A 13,861-nucleotide genomic window follows, 5' to 3' on the forward strand; every position below is an offset into this window, starting at 1 on the left:
TGAGGCCTTGGCAGATGATTCTAAAGCTATCACCCAAGTTCTACTCGTATGTAAATAGTCTTTCTGATGCCAGTGAAGATTACAAGAATAATTGTTTACTCTGTCATGATTATCCTAGCTCAACACAGCAGTGCATATCTGAGTTTTGCTAGCAGGATTAATCTTATGAAGGAAAAAAATGAAAAAAGAAATATGACCTTGCATAGAAATTTCCAGAAGGCATTACATCTTAAGCAAGCTTAGTTCATAATTTCATAGGTATAATAAAACTAGTGTCTATCATAACAGCAAACTAAAGCTTTCTTTCTGAGAACATAAACAGAAGTGCACTCCTGAGACCACAGAACATAACAAACAGCAATTCTTCATTTTTAGTGTCCGATTCAGAACATAATGAGGGAGTAAAAAGAGTGTAATAATCATGAGCTATCATTTGGAGAATAACAGAAGCAATACAGCACTCATTTCCCCATCTGTCTAATCTTGCAGGACTTTCTTTGCATTACAATCAAAAAGAAATTGAACATTGTTCATGACAAAAAAAAGGGGGGAAGGGAGGGGACACTGGATCACTGTGAACATCTAATCTAAGGCTGTGGTATAGAACCCACTTAGCTGTCAGAGTTGCAGGATTCTTTCTCAGGTTGTTGATTGCTCCAAAGATGCTACCTATACTACAGGTTATGTGGCAGGCTATGCAGTACTGTGTTTGGTATGCTTGGACATAGTTTCACCTCTGTCAAGAAATTGCCTTATTTTTGAAAGTCAGGAATCAGTTCAAAGTGCAGTTTTGTGGCAAAGAGGTACCCAAATTCAGACTGCCCTATTAGCTACTTCAGTGCCAGAAGCAGCTGTCCTGCTGAGCTACACAATGCGTTTCCCAGCTTTCTGCTTAGTCTCTCCCCATACCATATAACCAGCACTTCATCCAAATGTCTCCATATCCCTCTTATCTTCTGCTGCTGCCCTATAATCCTGCATCTCCTTCTAGATCTCTTGTCCCTTTATAACATACATGACATTTTGGTCCACCCATAGAGCACTTGTTGTCAACTGCAATGCAGCTTTATGCTTGATGGCTCTGTTCCTTCCTCATGATCAAACATTTGTCATCAGCAAAGCAGAATGGAGGCTTGTGAATACAGCTGGTAAGTTCTAGGAAACTTATTCCTGTTTCCTTACCAAAAGGACAGAAAAAATATGCTCAATACCAATCTAAACTTATGTGAGGAAACTGTTATCCCATATACCCATTAGTCTTTTTTTTCAGGTAGACAGAACACTAACAAGAAGCTTCAATAATTTCCTGACATCTATGAATTTCTCTAAAGCATGTTCTAACACAACTGGCATCCAGTGAGATACGACATACAATGACATAAATTTGCCCATGTTATATGGGAACTAGAAAGGAACTATCAATACAAAGGTGCAGACTTTTCACAATTGTGGCTTAGTCATACAGTTGAAATAAACTGTCAGGAGATAAAACATAGCTTTACCACAAGAGGTACTTTTGTATCCAGATTCCACAATGTGTATAATAAAGGATATCACTTGATTATTCTGAGGCTGAGCATGTATTCAGATGGTGTCACACTTAGCTAGTGCTCCCAATGATGTTTTACTTTCCAAAAATTACTACTGAAATCTCATAGTCAATGTTTTTCAGTAAGTTTCTTGTGCTTTCCTTGTGCAACTCTATGTTCAGTGTGGGCTTACTCAGAAAGGCATGCCACAATAAAAGCTATAAATGCCTTTTGAATTCATCTCTGTTTTCTCTGCTGAAACCATGTGATATACTAGCAGCCAAGCAGCTGCAGAGTTCCTCCATCCAAATCAGAGTTAGAATTCAATATTGGCACTGAAACCGACATTGTTTCTATAGCAGAGACTTAGCTTTAAAATATTAAAATACTTCTGACCACATGCAAAAAGAAAGGCTTGGTTTTGAAATTCGTATTAGGTCCTGTCTATTCATGTTTGGAAAAAATGGAATATGTAGGCTTGAAATGTCTTTGCAATAACCTTAGATCAGAGCCACAATAGCAGACTCACAGTGATTCAGACTACAATAAGCTCCGTGATTAACCTCACCCCAAAGAATTGCTTCACACTCATATCAATGACAGACACCAGAGTGCAACCCACTCCGTCTCTGCACATACATTCCAAACAGATTCTAGCATCTTGGATATGCAGGATTGCTTTTCAATGAAATAATAATAATTAAAAAAGCCCTAAGAATTAGAGGAACATTAAATGTACAGAAAATAGTGTATCAGAGGATATAAAATATTCTCATGGAAGAAGCCTTGGATGCTACTCTTGAATACTGCAGAAAGGTTAATGCAATTAGTTGTGCGTATCAACCTGGGGTGAAAGGTACAAATAGGAATCAGGGTGTGAGGGATTATTTTTTCATTGCTATACTTTGAAAGATTTAGGCTGGATGTTAGGAAGAAGTTCTCCATAGAAAGAGTGATTGGACATTGGAACGGGCTGCCCAGGGAGGTGGTGGAGTCACCATCCCTGGAGGTGTTTAGGAAGAGACTTGATGGGGTGCTTGGTGCCATGGTTTAGTTGATTAGATAGTGTTGGATGATAGGTTGGACTTGATGATCTCAAAGGTCTCTTCCAACTTGGTTAATTCTATTCTATTCTATTCTATTCTATTCTATTCTATTCTATTCTATTCTATTCTATTCTATTAATTAATTAGTTTCAGCAAATGGATGGGCCCTAAACAAATGTGTTTTATTGCCAAAACAGCAGCAAATTAAAAAAAAAAAAAAAAGTTGCATATTGAACAGTACCAGAAGAGGTGAAATTAGTGATATGCATATTTGTTTAGATAAGGTAACATCCTTTCAAACAATATTTTACAGACAAAAATTATGCATGGTAAGAGTTAGAATTGCTAGCTAATGCATAACAAACTGGTATCTGAAAAAGCAAGAACTATACTCCAACCCCTTTAAGCTTCCATTGTGTTTCAGTGGCACAAAAATGTACAGCTCCATAATGAACCATCAACATACACCTTAAGGAGCACCTCTGATTTCATGGAATACCCACATGAATAAATAAATTAATGCAGGTCAAAGGATGTACCAGCTGTTAGTTTGGAATATTCAGCCCTAATGATAAATCATAAATTAAGCCAAACTGATATTTAAAACTCAAATAAATATCTGCAAGTTGTGCAGCACAAAGAGTGCTATTCAGTGGCATTAGTAGAATGTTTCATTGTCTTTGAATGACCATTCAGTAATCTTGGAGGAAGATGCCTTAGAGATGCATCATTAGGGCACTGGCAACTAAAGACTGTTTTCCCAGAAAACTGCTCAGAAATCCTCCAACATATGTGTTAGGAAAAAAAAAAAAATCAAAGCTGAGTCATAGAGAAAGATGACTTCAGGAGCAAAGTCAAACAGAACAATTCAAACACCATGGCTACAACCACCCATTCATAATTCAAACTATGGGAATAAAAGCAACTGATCAAAACACATGACAAATCATAGGCAGCCCAAAAGATATATCACATCTTTATAACACCACAGGTATCTGAAAAGAATGAAAATAACTGGAGAATTCCACAGATAGCTACCCTTGAAAAGTAGTCCTTGCTTTGCAAAGGATCCCACAGTTCAGTGAAGAATCAAAGGAACAGGAGGGCACTCCTCAAGCACCCCAAAGCTCATCCAAAACTACTGAATATTTATTATCTAAGCTAAATTTAGAATGGCAAACAAAACACTTTGTGGTAGAAGTGTTCCAATGAACAAACTATTTTTGCCTATTTGAGCATTTTAAATGTATTTATTTCATATATATATATACACACCAGAAATACAGATCGTAAGAGTATTTATAAAGCCAAGAGAAAAAAATATCAGTATATAGTCTAATTAACAAATCACACAGGAGAAGTTTTGAAGAATTAATTTACTGCAGGTATCTACAACTTTCAGAAAACTGAACACAGTAATGGCCACAAAGCCAACTGCAAAAACAAATTCACCAGCTGCGCTGGGATCGTTTATAAATGAAGAAGATGGCAATGTGATCTCAGAACACTCACAAGAAAAAGAACTGCTAGCCATGTTAGGCAGATTATTACAGATGCTATATAACAACTCAAGTCAAAACCACAGAACATATTCTTTAAGCTCCTGATAGTGAAACACATTGAAATGTAAAGATATAGAGGGATAACTGAGAGGTAACTGGAAGACTGTATTATAGATAGCAGCAAATTAATGCATTATAATGACATTAAGAACAACTGTATTAAAGCAATTTAAATTAATCTATTTTCATCTTTAAAGTCTTCTAACAATCAGGAATTGGATCTTCTTCAGACAGAAGAGTCATAGTTTCTTCCAGCTCCCAAATAATTACCAACTACCTCCTTACAAAGAATATGGATGTTTTTAAAAATACAATAAAGTAAAATGCCAAAACATAATATATGTATTTGATTTAACCAAAGAGGAACCTTAAAGAAACTTACCTGTGACACCTCAGTGCCTCTTACACACAAGCATGGAAACTAAGTGGCCACACAGACTTCTACCTGAGAACAAGATGAATCACACCCTAGAAATGGACTACTTTTTCTCTGCTGTTAACAAAGCAAGTCCAGAGGACAGGCTTAGACATACACGTCTGAAGTTAAGGAAAACTGATCATACCCACAGCAGTATTGGCCCTCAGGGGAAGCAGGATACTATGATAAACCTTATTCATATACCTTTCCTAACAGATTATCTCTATTTCAAAGATTTTATAATCCTGTGTCGAGCCATAATACAACAGACATAGAAACTATGCAAACTGGCAATAGATGGAGTCCTTATATACTAGATGATGATGATGATGATGATTTTTGTTATTATAGGGTTAGACTTCAAATTTAAATATATTTTTTAAAATAAATTACTTAGATGCACAATTTTCAGGAAAGCTGCACACTAGTACAATATATACACACAAGGTTGTATTTTGAATGCTTTGCTTTATTTAGGATGAAAGGGAGAAAGACACTGAAGTTTTTTCCAGGGGGAAAAGGAGCACATCTCTTCTCCTTCCTCCAAACACCCTTGTTTCAGAGCTGTGTATATCTTAACTTGCAGAGCAGAAAATGTGCAAATCTGTGCAGATCTCAAAATGGCACAGGGCTATGACACAACATTCAAATTGTTCTGGGAATACAGGATGGAGGGGGCACCCTGGCAGAATACTTAGTTCCTTTACAGGCATTGTAGCTACTGCCCACGTCAACAAGCAAGCCATTTGGAACATTCCATGTCTGGGAAGAACCCCCTCAGATTGCACTGTCTGAATTTATGTTCCTTGTCTCCACATTAAAAGGCCTGAAGATACCACAAAGAGATAAGAAAGGACACAAATCATGCCTCAAAATTTAGAATTTTTTAAACAAGTGGATCAATTCAGAAAGACTTTTAAGAAAAGAGTAATTTTCTCAGGCTTTTGAATGTGCATTACTGAATGCTATAGGACTGCAGTCTCAGCTGAGCATCTACACCTTCTGCAGGTGCAGAGATCCTCTTATAAGGGAAGAGGTCAGGAGTAAAAAAATCAGATCTAACGGTATTCTTGACAGCAGTAACAGCTTGTATCAGTAGATACATTTTATATTAGAGGCAACATCAACAGAATATTTGTGCAGCTGAGCTCAAACTTCTCAGCCTTTTTTACTATATGGTTTTAGCCTTAGGAGAACATATTCTATGTGACCTATACTGTGCTATTCAGTGTTTCCATAAAAGAGGAAGGAGAGAGATAAGTATAGCAGTCAGTCTTAGTTCAGCATCTCCATAACCAAGATGTAAAATGGATGTATTTAAAGTTGAACAAAAAATTTTAAACTAAGGCTTTAATTACAGGATAAAAACAACTGACACAGCAACTTTTCATTAACTTTAATAATTATTTTTTTATCCATACACCACTTCAAAATATTTGCTTCTTTTATTTGCAAAACCAGCACAAATAGGAAAAAACCCCATCATTTTATGAGAAGCTGGCCACTCACAAAATATTTCATAACTTGGACTGATGTATAGGGAAATTTATATAATAGAGAAGGAAAACCAAAACCAAAAAAACCCCAATGCTTAAGTCCTGAGCACAGGAAATACTTTTGCAAACCTGCTACTCCTTCAAGCACTACAAGAGTTATAAAGCAGATATAGAGGGAATTATCTGTGAACCCTGTCCACTTCAGAACTTGTGAAGTCAAGGCTGTCTTGACAGAGAAATCAATACCATTAGCAAAATAACCAGAGCACTTAAAGAAGCAGTTTAGAGGATTCAGAACAACTAGAAGTGGTTAGAAGCATTTTCATTTGATCATTGTGTACCTTCTTTCCAAGCTAAATTTGATCATTCTACTGAAATACTGCGTATTTTAATTCTACTGAAGAAATGCCTGCAGCTCCTTCAGCGCTGAAAATGGTCTGTTCTGTAAGCACTCATGACTGTTGTGACTGCTTGGGATTATATGCACTAGAGGTTTGGCTATACTTTTCTTTTAGCAAAAGCGACATACTTTTGATTTGAACTTCTGGCAGAAAGCATCCCGTTGTAAATAATGATAAGAAATATTTGTACAGCATGCATATGACTTCAGTTAAAACAGAAAAATGGAGGAAGTGGTTTAAAAGGTCAATAGAAAAGTTCAATTACCTCTGCCTCTGTGAATGCACATTCAAGTGCAAGTTATTTATTGCTTTTATTGCAGTCATCACATAAGAGAATGCAGTGCAAGGCTTGCAGAGGCAGAGGTAGTCATTCAACTGTGGCAGCAAAGCTTGCTCTGAAAAAAAAAAATCAAAAATCTTGAACTACACTGAAGAGCCCATAGTTTTTTCATGACAAGGGAACAGGCTGTTTCACACAGCACCTTCACCCACACCCCGAAAAGCTACTCTCAAATTAGTCTTATATCTATGGACAAAGGGAAAATCCAACATAGTCCTCACTAGTTCCTGCATATCAAGGACAAGGAAGTCTCCACATACCTCTTCCTTTTTTCTCATCAGCTGCAATATCAATTCAGGGGGAAAAAACCAACAACAACAGCAGCAGCAGCAGCAACAACAACCACAAAAAAACCCCAAACAAAACCAACCAACCAACCAACCAAAAAACATAAACAACTTGAACAGCTAACAACCTGAAACTGTGGATGCTTAGATACTTAATAGTTAGTTTTAGATAGCACACCCATGACCTGTGCCTCTAATACTTCATTTCAGCTGCCTTTGCCTGTGACAAGAACACACTGTCCCTATCTTCAAAATAAGTAGTACTTCTTGAATTAACAATTGTAGTTTACCATAGTCTGAAGATCTGAACTCAGACAGATAGGTTAACAGGAGAAAAATATCTATTTTCACCTTCATTAATAGTTTTTTGATGTTGTTCTACCAGCCTGGTGTAGATAGAATCAGAAAACTTATTTGAGAGGCAGTCATCAGAAAAATGTGATTTCATTTTATTACAAGGTTTAAATCATCTTAGTAGGCAAGAACAGTGCAACAAGAGCTCTCTAATGCCTATTTCAAATGGAATACCTCCTTTAAACCCCCTTTTACCCCACCCCCTACCTTCCCTCACGTTTTGTATACATGCTGAAGAAAATTGCTTTTAAAATGGCAGACAGGCTCCAAAGTAGTGTATCTCTATACAAATACATAATCCTCCATTATCCATCACTTCCCTCTTTCCTACAATACCATTTATCTTCAAAAGCTTTCCATTATTTTTTGGCCTTTTCTAAACTACAACATATATTTCATGCTAGGGGAAAAAAAGGTATTTTGCTGTTAACTGTCATAAGCATGGGGAAATATAAAAAAATACTATTGAAAGTCAAGCTTTATAGTAAGCCAAGCTTTTCAAAGAAGAAATATTGAAATTATCTCTCATTCATCACATGAAAGAATCCATTAGCATGATAGTGTATAGCAGTGTAGCAATAGAGACTTCACAGGTCAGAATTTTTATATGGACTATTATCTTGCCCTGATCCAATACTGGAGAAACAGCCTGCCACCTCCTTATCATCATACAGTAGCTTCAGAAAGGTTTTTTTGGTTTGGAGGCCTGAAAGTTGCCACCTACAACAGTACAACCAACAGAACAGCCAGTTTTTCTTTCCAAGTACTTCTAAATGACTTATCAATGAATGCCATCATTAGTCCCCTCATAGAAGGGCTGCTACATTGTTATCAAAATCTAGTCAAAATACTCCAATGTAGAGTCCAAAATAGTACTCAGCTTATGCAGTAGCACTTGAAGTAGACAATTCTCAAGTAAGAGTTAACACTGCAGGTGAGAAGGCTCTGGGAAGAGCATTCTGCATCCTTTTTCCTCAAAAGTCTATAGCAAATTATTTAGGAAAAAAAAAACTGCCTTATTTTAATGGTATAAAAAAGAACTTTGTTCATTCAGTGAATGCCTACTCAGGCTCTAAAGAATTTGCAGTATTCAACCATAGATCTTTGTAGTGAACAACAAGTCCAATCATTCTGGTTGCATTATACAAAGTTCCGGGAATTCTTTGGCATGAAACAATTTCAATGTATTTTCTCTGGCACATGGTAATAATGTTTGATTAAAAGATACATCCCACAGAAGTCAGACTTGACAAAACCTAGTTTGACTATAAACAAGCGTTTTTGTATTATTTAACCCATTTTTATGACTTCTTCATGGTCTACTCAACTGGCTTCTTGCCCTTGAATTACAATTTCTTTGAGTATTATAACTGCCCTTTATATGATAGACAGAACACAAAAGCAGTGATGTGCTTGCAGTGGTAACAAATACTGAGTTTGACTTTTGGTAAAAATATGGGGGGAACTTGAAGAAAAACACAGTAAGAAAATTAGCAGCTGCTGAAAGCAAGCCAATACTAAATGCAGCAAACTAGTTTCAAATCATGGCAAATAGCTGGAAACTTTTTATGGTAACTTTCTTTTACTGTTACACAAAGCTTTCTCATTGTGGTATCCATGAAACAACTATCCCTCTGCTTCACTGCTGATTATTCATATTAGTTTGCCCACATTAACAATCTATAAGAAACATATCATGAAATAGACTAAAACCAGCCACAATGTCTAGCTCCTACAGAATATAAATATCCCTAGTCTACAAGCAATAAAAACACACAGCTGGATTGTCAAAATAAAAAAAAATGTGCAACTTCCCTCCTTTTTTAGATAGGCTTACAAATTAAAACCAGCTATTACCTCTTGTTGAAACAAAGTCATTTTAACACTGTCAGAACATCTGATACTATGCTGGTTATCAATCTGACCAGCTCTAAATACAGGACATAACAGAATTGTTCATTGAAGTTCTGGCCATTTCTGTTTGTGCTGTAAACAAGTCTCTGCATAATAAATAGATATGAAAGAGTGTGTGCACATGGAAAAAGAACAAGAGCTCAGTTCTCAGACTGAAATTACGTTAGCTTCTGGTTCTGTAAGCTCTGTATCTTCAAGGAAGTTGTAGTAATGCCGGAAGCATTTCCACGTGAATCAAGTCCTTATTCACCCAAAACTGTCTGCATCATTTATTTACTTAAAGAAAGCCTTCTCAAAAGAAATTTCACATTCAATAAAATTCTAGGTCTCTTCCACCCTTCCCTGAAGTAAAAATATTCTATCACTAGAACTATTGTAAGTTACTCTTGGTCCAAGTGAGATCATAGTCCTTTAGAAATAAGACCCATTAGATGAGTTTTCTTATTAAAAATGCTCTAATTTGATTTATTTATTTATTTTAAATACTGATGCTAAAGCCTTGAGTGAATTCAGAAAAAGAAGAATGAAAACATTTTATGAGACTCTTTTACACTTGTGGCTTGACAGTGAAAGAAAGGATGCATGGTGTCTCACTGCCAAAGGATATCACATGGCCTTACTGAAAACAGGCTTCAGAGACTGGATTTTCTAAACTTGAGAACATTTAAACCAAAAAGAAGTGATTTTGACCTATTTCACAAAACAGTCTGTTGGGACTCATGGGGTAAATGTAAAGAGGAGGTAGCTGAGTCAGCTAAGGACTTCCCATAGCAGAAACTGAGAAAATTCAGCCTTCATTTGGCGTGTCAAAACAGTAGGTAACAGAAACAAGTTCCTTATTCATACATCTGCATTAGTCTCATCTTTTAATAACATCATCACCTTTTCCTGGAGATGGTTGGTCATTGTTTTAGTGTTCCCTGTAATTGATTAATGCAGTTCCTTGAAATGCTTGTAGTTTTTTGTAAGTTAATTTTGTTCAAATTGCCCGAGACTGCAGAAAGAGGGGAAAGAAAGAAAGAAAGAAAGAAAGAAAGAAAGAAAGAAAGAAAGAAAGAAAGAAAGAAAGAAAGAAAGAAAGAAAGAAAGAAAGAAAGGAAGAAAGAAAGGAAGAAAGAAAGAAAGGAAGAAAGAAAGAAAGGAAGAAAGAAAGAAAGAAAGAAAGGAAGAAAGGAAGAAAGGAAGAAAGAAAGGAAGAAAGAAAGAAAGAAAGTAAGTAATAAAGAAAGAAAGAGGAAGAAAGAAAGAAAGAAAGAAAGAAAGAAAGAAAGAAAGAAAGGAAGGAAGGAAGAAAGAAAGAGGAAGAAAGAAAGAAAGAAAGGAAGGAAGAAAGAAAGGAAGAAAGGAAGAAAGAAAGAAAGAAAGAAAGAAAGAAAGAAAGGAAGAAAGAAAGAAAGAAAGAAAGAAAGAAAGGAAGAAAGGAAGAAAGGAAGAAAGAAAGAGGAAGGGAGGAAGGGAGGAAAGGAGGAAGGAAGGAAGGAAGGGAGAAAGGAAGAGAGAAAGAAAGAAAGGGAGAAAGAGAAAGAAAGAGAAAGAAAGAAAGGGAGAAAGAAAGAAAGAAAGGGAGAAAGAAAGAAAGAAAGAAAGAAAGAAAGAAAGAAAGAAAGAAAGAAAGAAAGAAAGAAAGAAAAAGAAAGAAAGAGAAAGAAAGAAAAAGAAAGAAAGAAAGGGAGAAAGAAAGAAAGAAAGGGAGAAAGAAAGAAAAAGAAAGAAAGAAAGAAAGAAAGAAAGAAAGAAAGAAAGAAAGAAAGAAAGAAAGAAAGAAAGAGAAAGAAAGAAAGAAAGAAAAAGAAAGAAAGAAAGAAAGAGAATCATCACAAAGCAGAGAAATTTGCCTTTAGTTTACACAGTAATTCTGAAGAACTATCAAACCAACTGGGAATATAAAGGAAACAGTACATAAAATATATATCTACATATTTGACCATCTGTGTGGGACTGTATTTTAGAAAGGGTTATTGACAACTTTGTGCATCCCAATTTTAGAATAAAACTTTGGGGCTTCTCTTCTGTTGGAAATTAAAAATACATTTCGATATGCTAGGGAAATAATATTGTTGCTGCTAATTGCATCTCCAGTTAAATAACAAACCACTTTTCTTAATATTCAGAGCCAAATGTAATTGTAAACTTTGTTTACTTTTGTGTTTGATTTTCAGCTACTCTTCTAACCAGCATTAGGCATGCATATCTCTATCGCTGGCTATTCTGCAGCAAATACATTGAGCTGCAGAGGTAAAATTACAAAATTTTCTTTTCAATAGCAATGGCCTCTGATCCATTACAAAAAAAACCCTAAACTTCCATCTCCAAGCAACTGATCTCTTAGCAACAAGAAGCACCTGCATAAAAGATGCCACAGAGAGAGAGATGATCACCAGAAAACCTATTCAGATCTTTAAAAGGAGCACATCAGTAACAAAGGTAGCACTCTCCACCGATTAAAATCAAGAAGTAACAAGAGGACACAGGTAATTTTTAATTCATATTCTAGTATTTTTCTTCAAATAGTGCAAATAGGACATTGCAGAAATGTTTATTTTAGTTTTGAGTAAAAAGTGTGCCTTCTGGAGCTGCTTTGATCTGAGCTACTGTAATAAACTTTGTGTAAATTATATGGTGTCACTATTGAAATAGAGATTTATTTTTAGCAGTCTTAAACCAAATTCTTGGTATTAAAATAACAGTAACATGTTATATATTTTGTAAGTCTTCTACAAAGTTTGGTTTCTAAATGGTCCAATGTTCTTGAAGAACATCCTTTGACAGTGCTCATTCAGTCTTTAAATCTGTGTATATTACACCATCCTTTGACAGTGCTATTCAGCCTTTAAATCTGTGTATATTACACCAAAAATACTAAGGGGGAAAAAAGGGTGTATAGATAGAGGCTCCACTACTTTACAATCCAAACTTGTTCAGTGTTTCTGTCATCTCCAATTTTGTGAAAGGTACTAAACTCAGCAAGTTATTTTTTCCAAGCCATATATGACACTGAAATCAAAACCTCAGAAGAGGATATAGTCCAAATTCTAATTTCAGATCATTCTTCTGAAAGAAAAATCACCATATAATTACAGATTGTTCAAAAAGCAGAAACCCTTTTTTGTACAGTCATTTGGGAAGCACATAGTGTACCCTGTCTCACACATTCATGCTGTATAAATAACTACAAGAAAATAGTATAGACACTAGCCAGAAAGGGGAGAGACAACTACCAGTGTTTTAGTTACACAGAGCAGATCATCACTTGTTCAGTATGGGCAATCATAATTTTATGGCTGGCTGGTTATTTTGAAGGCTTAACACTAGCAGAAAGTGATTTTTCAGACTGTGAATATTCCTCTTCTGAAGATGAATTAAGATGTGTAAAATAACTAGCAGTCTCTAGATGGATACATCTGAATCAGGATTTTCAGAATATCAGAACTTTCACTGGCTACACAACATCCAAACCAACCTGACAATATGTTATAAGTACTTTATTTTGAAAGCTCGCTAAGCCCTAATATCAATAGCAACATAAAAAGCTCATTTAGCCATTTCAGCAATAATTTAATATCTTAATCAATACTTGGTTATGTGTCAGCAACATCAGTTCTTTGACATTAAGGATCATTAAAGGCTATACGAACATTAGTAAACACTGTACTGCAATGGGAGCAGATCTGTAAGACAAAACAGTTGGTGATGATCCACTCCCTATACTGCACACATTTCATGGGAGTTCACTTCAATATAGATCTGAATTATTTTTGTCATTGGAATCCCTGTTAAAAGATGGTGTGCATAAGACACAGGTTCAGAGTATATCGTCTGATTTATTTTCATCTAAAAAGATCCCAGCTTGCATACTCTGAGATTGCTCTGTGGTATGTACTGAAGCATAGGAATGGGGATAATCTGAAGGTTTGCTATGAAAACATACTCCAAATAAACTAAAATACCTGTGCAGACACCATATGATAGTCTTCCCAGCATATTGCACATTCAAGCAGCATTCAGAGAATACAAGAAAACAACTACTTACTTAGCTAGGCATTAGCCTTCTACATACACATAGAAGACTGAGCCTTTACTTGAGTGAAAAGAGACAATATGTAGAATCAGCTTCTAGAGAGAAAGGCTATTTTTTTTATCTGGAAAAAGAAAGATTTGCTGGGTTTAAAGAAGCCAATAGATTTATTTTTGTGTGAAATAAGTCTAACTAAAGTTTTATTTTTCTAAAGTGTTAATTGGGCTCAAGTCAGTTGCTTGAGATGCTGCTAATATTGGTCACTAATGTTTAGAGACCTAAGTAGCGGATTCACCACCACCACCCCCTACCCACTCCTGACAGATGAGCCACTACAAAGCAAAGCATTCCATAAGTCAGGAATGGTTCTCAAGGAGTTTTCAGGCAGTTTTATGAGCTCCTCTTAAAATGATCAGAAATTTTTAGCTCAAATTCAGTAATATGATACATAATTTGTGCTTTTCCTGACAGTCATCAAGTACAAAGCTTTAACTGCAAT

Source organism: Dryobates pubescens, chromosome 17 (genome assembly GCF_014839835.1).
Source record: "Dryobates pubescens isolate bDryPub1 chromosome 17, bDryPub1.pri, whole genome shotgun sequence".
Taxonomy (NCBI): Eukaryota; Metazoa; Chordata; class Aves; order Piciformes; family Picidae; genus Dryobates; species Dryobates pubescens.